The sequence below is a fragment of the Ostrea edulis genome, chromosome 7, assembly GCF_947568905.1.
Source record: "Ostrea edulis chromosome 7, xbOstEdul1.1, whole genome shotgun sequence".
Taxonomy (NCBI): Eukaryota; Metazoa; Mollusca; class Bivalvia; order Ostreida; family Ostreidae; genus Ostrea; species Ostrea edulis.
Window position 1 is genome coordinate 53,056,252 of NC_079170.1, and position 14,152 is coordinate 53,070,403.

Sequence of the window (14,152 nt, forward strand, 5' to 3'; positions counted from 1 at the left end):
AAAGAGCCGTTAAAGAATTTAAATGGAAACCATATTGCTACTTTGTGATGTCCAGTGCGCGTGACCTTTGACCTTTTGACCCCAAAATCGATAGGGAACATCTTCATCCCATGGGTAGTCCATATGTATGATATGGTGACTGTAGGTGGAAAGGATAACGCTTTAGAACCCGGAAACCATATTGCTACTTCGATGTCCAGTGCGCTTGACCTTTTGACCCCAAAATCGATAGGGAACATCTTCATCCCATGGGTCGTCCATATATATGATATGGTGACGGTAGGTGGAAAGGATAATGCTTTAGATCCGGAAAGCATTGCGTCTACAGACGGGCGGACGGATGGACAGACAGACGGACAACCCGATTCCAGTATACCCCCCCCCCCACAACTTGTTGCTGGGGGTATAACTAAATGTATAGTGATGTAGAGTAGGAAGACCTCTACCAAAATTGTAAATTTCATGATCCTCAGGGTAGGTGTTTTGACCCCAGGGCGGGGCCAAACTTACTATAAAGTGTCTACGTGCAAAACATCTTCTTTAGTGCTATTGATACTAAATTGAAACTAAATGGAAATTCAGAAAGAGCAGGTACTGTATAAAATATAAATGCGTGCCTGCGGATTTATCGCGTATCACAAACTTTCTGTTTATTCTTACACCGACAGCAAATAAATCCCGCGCACAAAGATCTTCAAATATTGTTCATTTGCTTTTTGAACAGCTTCATTAAATTTTGAAGACATATCATACATGTAATTTGACATTCTTATAACAATGTAATTCAAATGAGTCCCCTCAATACGTTTAAAGAAACTAAACATAGTGCGCATGAATACATATATGATGATTGTACTTTTTTTTTTTTTTTTTTTTTTTTTTTTTTTTTTACATGCGACGTACGTGTGTATAGATATATCAACTACAAAAATAGATTCGTAAACATGAAACAAATAACTTGTAAGTAAATATTTCATAGTGAAGAAAGTAATATCTCGTTTTCTTAGGTTGGAAAAGCATAGTAAATATTTGAAAATGGTATTGGTATATTAGGACCGATCATATTCCCCTTCGAGGCCTCTTCGAAAGTTTGTCAAAGCTTAAACCATGTAACTATTTCTGCAGGAATATACCGGGGTGATACGAGTAAAGCACATTCAGTTTGTCATGTTTTCTCTTTAAGACTTTTCTACAGTCAGATATAGATAATCACATTTACGGTGATTTACCGTATTTTGCCGAATATATTTAATACGCATCCCCTTTTGCCAAGTTTTGGGGCCTGTAAATTGTGGAAATACCATTGTTCGTGTGTACATTTAGCTTCACGAGAAATCTTTGTGGAAATAATGCAGGTTCTCAAAATAGCATGCACTAGAATTTGTATACAGTGCAGCAAATTTGTTTTTTAAGAAAACGGCAATCTTGTTCTTATACACTCTACATAGCAGTATTTTCGGGGAAATGATGTTAATTTCATCAAAGCACGAGAGTTCGTAGCAATAAAGTTTTAACAGACTCAATATTTTCTTTGTTTAAAGTTCAAATAGTCGATGCGAGCGTTCAATGTTTTGTAATCAAAACATCACCCAAGCTTCGAAAAATTACGTACCAAGGTGCGATATAACGACCCCCCTCGGTAATTATAAACATATCAATAATCAAAGCCAGTAATTTAATTGGTACTAAATGAAGAATTCAAACATAACCCTTTAAAATTTTGCCGCAGTTAGATGGGTAAGTACATCAGTCGTTTACTGCAAAAGGAAAGTTAAAACTCAAAAGTAATCGCATATTCCCAGACCCATGAAAAACGTGCAACATGCAGAAATCTGACAAAATCAAGTGACAAAGGACGTGTACACAAGACATGTATCATAATATCATGGCAGTTTTAAAAATTGCACGATGATAAATTTTAATTGGCTGTTTCATAATGATTAGTTACAGGGTGTAAAATAATTTTAAAAAAAAACAATTTTACGCTTTTAGATAGGTAAACAACGCGGCGAAAAATTATAAGTGCACATTGCATTGACTAAAACAAAATGAGTCAAAAACCTTTAGTGGTATGTATAATGTGTCCCTTCACATAAAAAAAAAAAATTAAAAAGTGCGTATTATATTTAGTTAAATATCAGTGTAAATTAATAAGCATACAGTCAAAACTGCCATAGCGACCAACTGTATTAAGCGACTCACTGTCGTATGTGACCATAAAAAGTTCCCCCGAAGACGTTACTCTATATATTGTACCTGTATTAAACGACCACCTGTCTGACACGACCCACGACCATGATTTTGACAACCTTTTCGTGTATTTTCACGCAATTTTACCTCTATTCAACGACTGTACATTTTTCGATTACATCGCGATTACTACTTTCGATTTTGGTTGAGCCGACTATTCTGGGAATTATCGCCCCTAACACTTTCGTTTTCAAATGCACGACTATTCTGGGAATTATCGCCCCTAACACTTTCATTTTATAACGCATAGTTTGTCGGTGATCTTGTTTAGTAGGCTCTCTGAATTAATTATTATACTCAATCTGTCAACATGCAGGGTCGTGTGTGGGGAGTCAAGTCAACTCATACCCTGATTTGAAGGTGTGAATTTCGACAAACTTTAAGAAGTGCCGGGTACACTAGATCGGAAATGAAAGTCTACCACTTGTTATACCATTATGTGAAAAATTTGCCCGATTGTGATATAAATCAGGTAAATATTGTGCTTAGAACTGAAATTTTAAACAGAGTATTCGCAGTTTTCCTGTATGAGATACTCGAGGTTTCCAGAATAATGACCGGAACTAGCGGCTCACTTCAACATGTCCCGAGTATTTGACACGTCCGAGTTCAAGAAAGTTGTCTGTATTATTTCAAAGCTTAAAAATTTTGCAGTGCATGTACAATGGATTTAGTTAATGTTTCTCAAATTGAATAACATATTTGCAGCATGTACAGATGTACTGTACAAAAGGAGACGCAACACTTCACCATTTGCTTTCTTAATATCACAAGCATTGTATTTTTTAGTTACAGTGTACAAGTAGGCTAATACATAAATACTCTTTACAACAAAGTGTTTATAAGTTTTAGAAAATTTACATGCAGTTCATCAATGAGATTTAAATCTCATGTAAATGTGTAATATGAAATGCATGTTTATCGTTCTTAAACAGATTAAATGTAATTTTTTATGAATAATAAATTATGATACAACACATTGCATTCTAAATTATTAACTACAGTGTATTATTAATTCTATTTTACAACTATTTAAACCGTACTTGATATTCTTAATGATAAATTCCAAATACATGTAGTCATTTTCTCCATTGTACAAATTATTTGCAAAATTTTATCAATTAACTGCGGAAAATAGGCAACCTGTATTAAGAGACCACCTGTCATATGTGACCTTTTTCCCATTCTCCGTTGGACGGTCTCTTAATACAGGTTTGACTGTACTGCATTATTCTGATTGTAGTTTTTTTCTAGAATTATGGAAGCCCATTAATGTCAATGTGATAGTCAGTATTTACGTTTTTCCGAAGTACGGAAACCCATTTCAGCCATATTTCTAAATTCATGTGACTATATATGAGATTTTCTAAACAATTACTTATGCCCCCTTTCAAAGAAGAGAGGAGGGGGGTTGGGTGCTTTACACTTGTCGGTCGGCAGACCACATGTTCGCTCAATTCACTTGATCGTTAGGATATTTCAAATGTTGGTTGGTTATGAGTAGAAGAGGACCCCTATTGATTTTTAAGTGAAAAGTCAGTCCATTCTGGATGTCATAGGAATATACTGTCCATTCAATATCTTGAGGACCCTTTGCTTGACAGACATCAAACTTGGTACACTGGTACATCATAAGGAGTAGATGACCCCTTATGATTCTAAGGTCATATGGTTAAAGGTCAAGGGTAAAAATGGACATAGGAATATACTATCCACTCAATATCTCGATAACCCTTTGGTTGACGGACATCAAACGTGGAACACTGGTACATCTTAAGAAGTAGATGACCCCTATTGATTTTCAGGTCACATGGTTAAAGATCATGGGTCAAACTGGACATAGTAATATATTGTCTCCTATATTTCAAGAATCAGTAGCTTGACTGACACCAAACTTGGTACACTGGTACATCCTATGGAATAGATGACTTCTATCTATTTTAGGTCACATGGTCAAAGGCCAAGGGTCAGTCCATTCTGGACATAGGAAGATATTGTCCACTCAACATCTTGACTTGCATTGGTTTGGTACTATTATCAATTAAATGATGCATGTGTATAACCGTTTACAATTTTGCACGACGTTGGGAGTGGGAGTATTGTTGTATGTTTGTATTGTTTTACCAACATTTCTTGTTTTCTTTATTGTTTTGATGGTAGCATTTTATGACTAGTTGATGAATAAACTCTCAAAATATGCACAGATAGTCAGTACAGTAAAAACAGCGATGTTTCTTACAGATGTCAACTGCATAGTCATTGTAACATTGACTAAAGTTTGAGCTCAAGGAATTGATTTGCTAAACTTTTTTGTTGGATGGTATCTTCTTACAACCATTGTGGTGCTTATTTGAGGGGTTTCTGTTGTGATATAAAGTACTATATGACTACATAATGATTTTCTTCCAATTCTTAGCATTTGTACATCATGGATTGTTTAGCACAATCATCAGTTAGCAATTACTCTTTACATCCATGTTGGATATGTACATGTAATTTAAATGGCAGTGGTCATGACTTAGTCAAATTTAGTCACCTTACACAGTTATGATGCATCAAAGTATAAATCCTGCTAAAAGAAGCGTGCATATGCGAACTCACACACACAATGTTCGTCATCCTTGATTACTACTATCTTGTTCCTTTAAGATTACCTATTCCAGTTGACAATGAAGTGCGGGTCGACTCTCAGGCCCCTCAGGCCTTTGATTTATAATTCCGATCGGGCTTGGTTCAAATTAAATAATTCGTAATATTCTCTGAATTTTTACGATTTCATTTCAATTTCTTTTTAAAATATATTTCATAATTGGCATGTTTTTTGAAGATTTTATCCGTAGATTTAATAAATATTAGCAAATAACGTTTTCAATTTTAATGAATATTTTTTTTATTTAAAAAATTAAAATGTCTGAGTCGTTTAGGCATGTTTTCTTAGATATTCATATTATGCATCAAATCACAGCGAAAGTTGGACACTAAAGTATCTTATTTGCAAACAAAGTACCTCTTTTTTATCATTCCGGGATAAATCACAACAAATTCATAAATACTTGCATTGAGAGCTTGTTTCACTTTTTTGATGGTGAAATCATACTTCATAAGAGATGTTATAACGAGCCATTAAATAAAAAAATTGTGTAATGAGCAACCTTAAGAATACGTCTTGTTTTATACTGTTGCTGAATTTAGCTTAGATATTCAGAATAGGAAATGTATTCTAGATTCCATAGCCCTTGGGAGTAGTGATACTTTTTCACTAGTACTCAGGTGACCGTTAAGGTCTTTGGGCCTTTTGTTAAATATAATATTCTATGGAAAAAACCTACAACATTCGTACAACATACTTAACATGCAGTTCACTAACTCTAAATATCACCAAATTAACTTTATGCTTAGTAAGATTTCTTATATTAAATGTATAGCATTAAACTCTGAACTATTAATATAATAATTAAATCTTACCAGTCTGCATAACCCTATACAATATTACCATGAGTTACGTGCTTCAATCATGACGGTGTACGTAGGTATGGGGCGGACAGGTAAAAATGGTTTTAGTAGGTATGTGAACACAACTCACACACACACCCTCTCATACACTCTTTCTATTTCTAACCCGTCACGTGACATACAAACACAAAGGACATAAGACAACCTGAACAACAAGTAGGTGGATCCAAGATCCAACACTTGGCTACCTGACAACGAATTGAATTCACATGTAAAAGTTTGAATAGATGAATATGTACTAAGAGTTAAAAACTTGCTATAGATGAGTAAGTAAATATTTAAAGTCGGCATTGTGTACAAATACATCAGGGACATAGAAACAAACATGAGCTCTACAGAGCTCTTAAACCTATTGGATAAATTAATAAATCCATCTTAATTCTAATTAATGTACTGTAAGCCATGCTTTTTATGATGACATACTACACTTAAGATACAGATCTGTAGCTCTCTGGGAAAATATTGGGACAGACCAGAGAGCTACAGATCGCCCTCTTATAAACAAAAAAGTCGCTTTAGAGGCCTTAAAATGATATCGTTACACTTTGTTTAAACTTGTACAATTGATGTCAATTCATAATAGAAAACAAATCTGTAATCTGGGTAAATTTTTAAAAGGTGCTTTACTCTTACGATCTAGCCAAACTATCGTCTAATGTATATGCTGGTTTTTGTTGGTTTCTTTTTTATGTAAACTTATCTTATAACTCTCTTCACGTATGTCCATCCTCTAATATTCACTCCACTTTTCATACTGTATACATCTTTTTTGTTTATACTTTGTAATTGAATATGTATTATGCTGATGAGCCGTAAGGCTTAAAGCCAATATACAATACAATGCAATACACTTACATCGCCGTCTCAAAAACTTAATATGAAAAAATTACTAACATTTATCAATATACTTTATTTAAAGATACCTTAAGCTTTAAACATTCAATACAGCCCCATACAAACCGAAAACTCAGTTTAAACGATTTCATTGTTTTATTTATATTAAAATCGGATTTCTTGGATCCGCGCCGTATACTCTGCGCAAGAATGTTTGATTTTAATGAAATTGTTTTGAACATTCGCTGAGTACGGTCCAAAGACATCTGCAATGTAGCCGTTCGTTGTTGTTACCATGAAGGGTTTCACCAAATGGTGACCTTTTTTACAGAATAGGAGAGTCGTTGGAATTTATAAGAGGAACTGTTTTTAAATGTATATAGCACTAAATGGTAGTGTCTGAAATAGGATTTGAAGAGATGTTTCCAGAAATCTGTAGTGTGATTTGATTTTCTTTGATATTTTTTCTGGTTGTGTGGTCAAAACCACGCTAATGGGCCACAAATACAAATAGCTAATCTAGCACTGATTCCTGCCATTGGTCGCTTACATGGAAAGCAATACAGCAATCCGTTTGATAAGCCGGCTTTCAATTTGAATAGAAAACTTTTAAGTTGCCTACCGCATTTCAAACTGTCCGACTTTTTTTGTATTTCTCATTGATGTTACATGTGACACTAGGTCATCAAAACTGTATTTAGAAATCCCAGTTGTATTTAGAAATCCCAGTTGTATTTAGAAATCCCAGTTGAAGATATGCAATATTTATCATTGCGTTTATGAAAGGAACTCAAAGCCATGATACGTATTCGTTCGAATAAATCTTTTATTTCTCTTCAAGTTAATTCTGAGTTTTGATTCTTGTACATATGTATTATGTAAATTCAACATTTACTAAAGTATCTGGACGTTAGCTTACTAAATGCTTCCTACAACATGCGCTCCCGATAGGTATCAATAGATATATCTGTTCCGTGCTCCTTTGGTACAGTACAACTGCAAGATCTTTCCTTTCATTACAAAATACACATTTATTAGGTAGTTTTCCTGCAGGCGCAGGTGGAACTGATATCCCCGCAGATGTTGGGATATCTTTAGGGACACATTGTACTTTTTCTGTTACCTTTAATCTGTATTGTGACATATCCAATTTGATTAAGATCAGATCCTTTGATCCGCTCACGTAGATTGCTATGTGAGCGAATTAAAGGATCTGATTTCAATCAGATTGGTGTATATCCATAATTCTTTCCTTTAATTCCCTGATATATATTTACCTTGCTCTTACGCTGTTTTGGCATACACAGCTACCATGTCGTGCAGGTCAACCCGTGATCGAATTTTAGATCACGAACAAAATAATAACTTTGAAAAGATCCATTAAACATTCTGTACCAAGTTTATGATTACATTTTTATTTTTCAGTGAGTACAAAAAATATATTTTCAGCATTTCAATATTAATTTCTACTTGATATAAACAAAATAAAAAAATCAAGAAAATATCATATAGATGATGAGAGGATCACTCATAACGTATCACCGTCAACAGCACACCCCCCCCCCCCCCGAACCAGTACACTATGAAGTTACACAATGTGCCCCTTTAAATATACGTGTACAATATATGGCAAATGTGTTCGGACTTAGTTTATGTAAATGACTATGTCGAAATGTTTAGTATTTTCAAATAGAGTGGATCTTTGTTCCATTATTTTGTAAGCGTAAAACGAAATATATTTACACGATATTTCAATATATATCACAATGATAAAATGAAGCGATGACCCACTCTGTAAAATAAATGAATTTCAACATTGTATCAAAAGCCAAACTATATATGGAAAGTAATTGGATTTATACCCCTACGCATACAGTAGTGTGCGTGCTCTAGATTATTATACATATGTAGTTGTGTCGTTATATATATATCGTTGTAAATAATATGTTTGGCTTCGTCTCTGATTCTTCCATTTATAATCATGCCGATGGCAGCACTTTTTCTTATTCCCATGAAAAAGCAGATGTTTAACGTCCTCCTTGGAAAACGATGACCCATCCCTTATAAATTGGTTTCATCGCAATAACATGAATTCCAGGCCAATTGCACTAGAAAAGAAAGCTATAGGCTGATTTAAGGTATTCCATGTATAATGAAAGGATAATGAACAATTTTGAAGGATTTAGATCAACATAAAACTTTATTGTTAAATAATGATGGAAGTGAAGCAGATGAAATTCACATGACTGGTAAATGATTAGAAGCTGACCTTTTTGCACTTAAGACTTTTTGGAAGAGTTGTCCGCCCTTTGTAAAAATAAGAAAAATCTAATTTTCTAAAAATGTGTGTGGTCAATGATTAATTTTATTTTATATTTTCATAAAAAGAAAGTGTATGTAACTTTCTACCAAGAGATTAATATGAATATATAATTTGTTTTTAAAATATTGTAATAAAAGATGCTTTTCCCATATACTTCAATGTTAAATTCTAGGTGAAATATATCAAGCAGTAAACAAAATTTAGAAAATTCCTACCGTGGGTTATTTTTATTTGATGAACCCTTCAAAATGATACCATGATTACAAATATTCCACGATCCATTTATTAGATATGAAATATGGTCATTATACATTGAATACCTTAAACCGCTACAATACAACTCGACAATGTGCACGAATTTTAAACTGCTATAATACACCCCGACAATGTACACCGATTTCAAACATACATCGGACACGTTATACACCATTTCATCCTATATATGTTTTATTGAATGACATTCAGTGTGAGACATTATCGTCTGCTGTTGTAACTTTAAAAGATTGGTCTTCAGGGAGAGGTGATTTAAATGGACGGAGTTGAACTCTTTTACTACTTTCCGAAGTTCTTTACGTTGGGCATTAATGGGTTAATGATTCAATGGTATTAGTTTTCAATGTTGATGTGATTTAAATGGAGTCTTCAGATTATTGCCACATGTCATTTTAAGCAATTTTAGTTTGCATGCTCTGGAATTAAACGTAACAGGTATAAGTACAAGAATTAAATCAAGCATACAATACACTCCACTACTCCGTCATTGATCAAACTAAAAAAAAGTCAACACAAGAAGATTGAAAAATGTTAATACATGATATTCATGCAGGGTTATGAAAGAAAATATCTTCGTGATAGAGTTTTTGTGACCAGAATACCTTTCTGTATAGATTTCCATCTTTTCAACAAATAATGAAGGATAGTATTCCAATTAGAGTCTAGCATGCGTGGAGGAAAATACGACTGTGGGTTTATCTATGACAAGCCATTTTACTATTTATTCAAAAAAGATAGAGAGCGCGATATCGATGTCTCTTTAACGTATAGCGATGTATCTCTTTGACATAGAGAAACGTCTCTTTAAGGTAGAGATATATCTCTTACACATAAAGAAATATTTATTCATAGATTAAACAGATATCGAGATATAAACTTGATAAATATGTTGATGTTACAGGGTTTCAAAACCTTCTTTAAATTCACCATTTCGCAAATTATATGGTCATTGGAATGATCTTGTTCGCAAATACATTTCACAAGGTCGAATGTTGTATGGCTATCGTTCGTTGGGTCGTTCTTTACATTCTGATTTTTTAATTACGGATTATTCCGTGTACCAAATCAAGATATAGGGTTCACGCAATCTGACTAAAGTATATTATAATATATATATAGGTCTGTACTTTATTCAGATTGGGGTTCTCAGCAATGTTTACTGATCCCATGAGTCAGGTTTTCATTTCATTGTGCCATTTATCGTTAGGCTACAATCTTAATCTGTACCTTTTTTACCACTATTTAGCGTTATTTGTTTTACCGGAATATTTGTTTTTCTTACTTTGTCACCTCGGGGGTACGATGCTGAAGTCGACTTCAAGCCTTCGACTGGCCGGGCTGCCAATTCTATCTAACCCCTGCTAGGGTATCGTGGGGCACGGGTATATTCCTCTTAGTAAATCCAACCCTTGAGAACCACAAGGACAAGACACACAGAATGCGCCAACAACAGTGAACATCCAAAATCCTCTAGGGTATGCGTACGAATCATTGACACCCCCCCCCCTGTTAATACACCAAACACATTCGAAGAATTTATTTATTTAGTAGGGCTGGGCTCTGTCTTAACTGGCTTAATATCATCCATGTTACCGGTAGCTGTATCACCCGTTGTCACAAGCATATATCAAATGTTCATCAGACACCCCACCCCTTAATTAATTCTATTGCATTCCAAGTTGATCGATTATAAAGCATACAATCATATCGGGTGTTAACTTTGCCCTGTTACTGGTGAGAGACCCAACCAATGCCCGTCTACACCTCCTCTTACTGATGATTCTCAGGGTAATACCACTCAACTCGAACACGCCAACAAAATGTGTCAGTTGACAGGTGAACAGACGTATTTCTGATCCCTTGTCACATTTACATTGTGTGATTTAAAAGACGTAGAGGATGAGTTTCACTTTATTTTGAAATGTCCAAAATACCAAGAAATACGCAATTTATATATCAAAAAGTATTATTTTAGACGTCCAAGCGTTTTCAAATTAATTAAATTATTAAGTGTACAAAATGTTAAAGAATTGCGAAACTTAGGAAAATTTTTATTACTAGCAGAGAAAATAAGAAAGGATAATTCATAATTGTAATTACACCCCATTTCTTTTTCTCATTTAACACAATTTTTTCCCCTTCTATTTTTATTTTCATACAACTCGCACGCAATCACCTATATTACAAATATTATCTTTTATACTTATATGTATGTGTATGCTGATCTATAGCTCTGATTATGTGTATGTTGTTCACCTTATATTTCATTATGTATAAAATTGTATATCTGATGTGCCAGATGTCACAAAGAAATAAACTGAACTGAACATCGGCCCGCTCATGTCATTGCTACATGTATGTCAAACCTAGGTAGTGATTGCTTCTTGAATAAACTCTCTGCATTTTAATAAAAGTGAGAATCAGGTTTTTCAGATATGATCTTCAAAACGGGAGGTCCCGTGTCGCGACAGACGTTAGCACATTGAGGGGCCCTCGCTGCCACACCTCTGAGAGCTAAACATACAGTACCCGACCATAAGTAAGTTCTCACTATATATTTCATTGTAAAAACAATTTATATAAAAACAAGATATGTTTGTAAAACACATATGTCCCCCCCCCCCCCCCCCCCCCCCATGGTGCAAAATTGAAAAGGGTTATACACACACATCATTTAATTGAGAGTAGTATCATCAATTCAAAATATTGAGCAGACAATATTTTCCTATGTCAAGAGTGGATTGACCATGTGACCTAAAAATCAATAGGGGTCATCAACTCCTGAAGATGTACCAGTGTACCAAGTTTGATGTCTGTCAAGCAAAGGTTTCTCAAGATATTCAACAGACAGTATATTCTTATGTCCAGTTTGACCCTTGACCTTTGACCATGTGACATCAAATTCATTAGTAGTCATCTTCTCCTGATGATGTACCAGTGTACCAAGTCTGATGTCTGTCAAGCAAAGGGTTCTCAAGATATTGAACAGACAGAATATTCCTATGTCCAGTTTGACCCTTGACCATGTGACCTCAAATTCAATAAGGGTAATCTTTTCCTGAAGATGTACCAGTGTACCATGTTTGAAGTATGTCAAGCAAAGGGTTCTCAAGATATTGACCGGACAGCATATTCCTATGTCCAATTTGACCCTTGACCTTTGACCATGTGACCTCAAAATCAATATAGGTCATCTTCTTCTAAAGATATACCAGTGTACCAAGTTTGATGTCTGTCAAGCAAAGGATTCTTGAGACATTTAGTGGTCAATATATTCCTATGTCCAGTTTGACCCTTGACCTTTGACCATGTGACCTCAAAATCAATAGGTGTCATTCTCTCCTGATGATGTACCAGTGTAACAAGTCTGACGTCTGTCAAGCAAAGGATTCTCAAGACATTGAGCGGACAGTATATTCCTATGTCCAGAGTAGATTGACCCTTGACCTTTAACCTTTTGACCTGAAAAACAATAGGGGTCCTCTTCTTTTTATAACCAACTCACATATGAAATATCATTACAATCAAGTGAATGGTTCTCAAGATATTGAGCGGACAGCTCATTGTCTACCACATGGGGTTAAGACCAGCAGTTTGACCTTGACCTTTGACCACGTGACCTGAAAAGCCATAGGGATCATCTACTCTCTAAAGAAAGCCTCTGTATCAATTTTGGCTATTATCAAACAAAGGGGTAAAAAGATATTGAGCACACAACACATGGGCTTAAGACCAGAGGTTTGACCTTGACCTATGACCATGTGATCTGAAGGTCAATAGCGATCATCTACTCTCCAAGGGCAACCCTTGTACCAAGTTTGGTAGTTATCATGCATAGGGGTCAAAAGTTATTGAGTGGACAACACATGGTTTACCACATGGGGTAAAGACCAGCAGTTTGACCTTGACCTTTGACCATGTGACCTGAAAATCAATAAGGATCATCTACTCTCCAGGGGCAACCCCTGTACCGAGTTTGGTTGTTATCAAGCAAAGGGGTCGAAAGATATTGAGTGGACAACACATGGTCTACAGACCGACCGACCGACAGACCGACCGACCGACAGTTGCAAAACAATATACCCCCCTCTTTTTCAAAGGGGGGCATAAAAATTGTGATGTCAATTAAGTCCCAATTTTCATATCTTTTTCACTTATCATGCAAAATTGTTCAAAGTTTCTTTTTCTATAATGCTAGGCAAATTGTGATATTATGATCATTGGGAATAGTTTATGAAATCATCAAGGCAAAATTTTCAATCTCAAAATACTATTATTTCTTAACATGCCGTAAAGTTTTAATTTTGCATTTGACATGTAATTTCACCGCAGCACCTACAGATAAAATTATATGAAAACTGTATTTTTAAAAAATATATCCATAAAAAATGCTGCAATAAGTTGGTGGGTTTTTTTTTTGTTTTTTTTCTTCAAAAAAGATGTTTTCAATGAAATATATAGTGAATTTGTTTTGTAATGAGGTGGCCCATTGCACTGGTAGCCCCCAATCACCGCGTCCAGGGAATAAACATCTTGACAATTATGTGCATTGCACTTAATCACCAGGCATCTTGAATAAAGATGAATAGTTTTCTAGAAAAATTCTAACAAGGTAATTCTTTTCCAAAAAATGAAGACATAGAATATTGATTTTGCGTAGCATAAAATGTTCGTTATATTTTCTTTTATTTGCAGGACACTCTAACTCAATTTAATTATTCAAGGTAATTAGAGTGAATTTAAACCTCTGTCAGTAATTCTAAAATACATTCGTTATTCAATTTAATGATAATCTTTTCATTAATGTCCGTTGACAATGGTTAGGACATGTACATGTAACTCGTACATGTTCTAAATTCGCAAATTATTTAGAGTAGATTTGCGACTTGCAATATCAATTCACAATAAGAATTGATAAATAGTAAACAAAATAGAAAGAAAAAATCACTTTGTCATTTC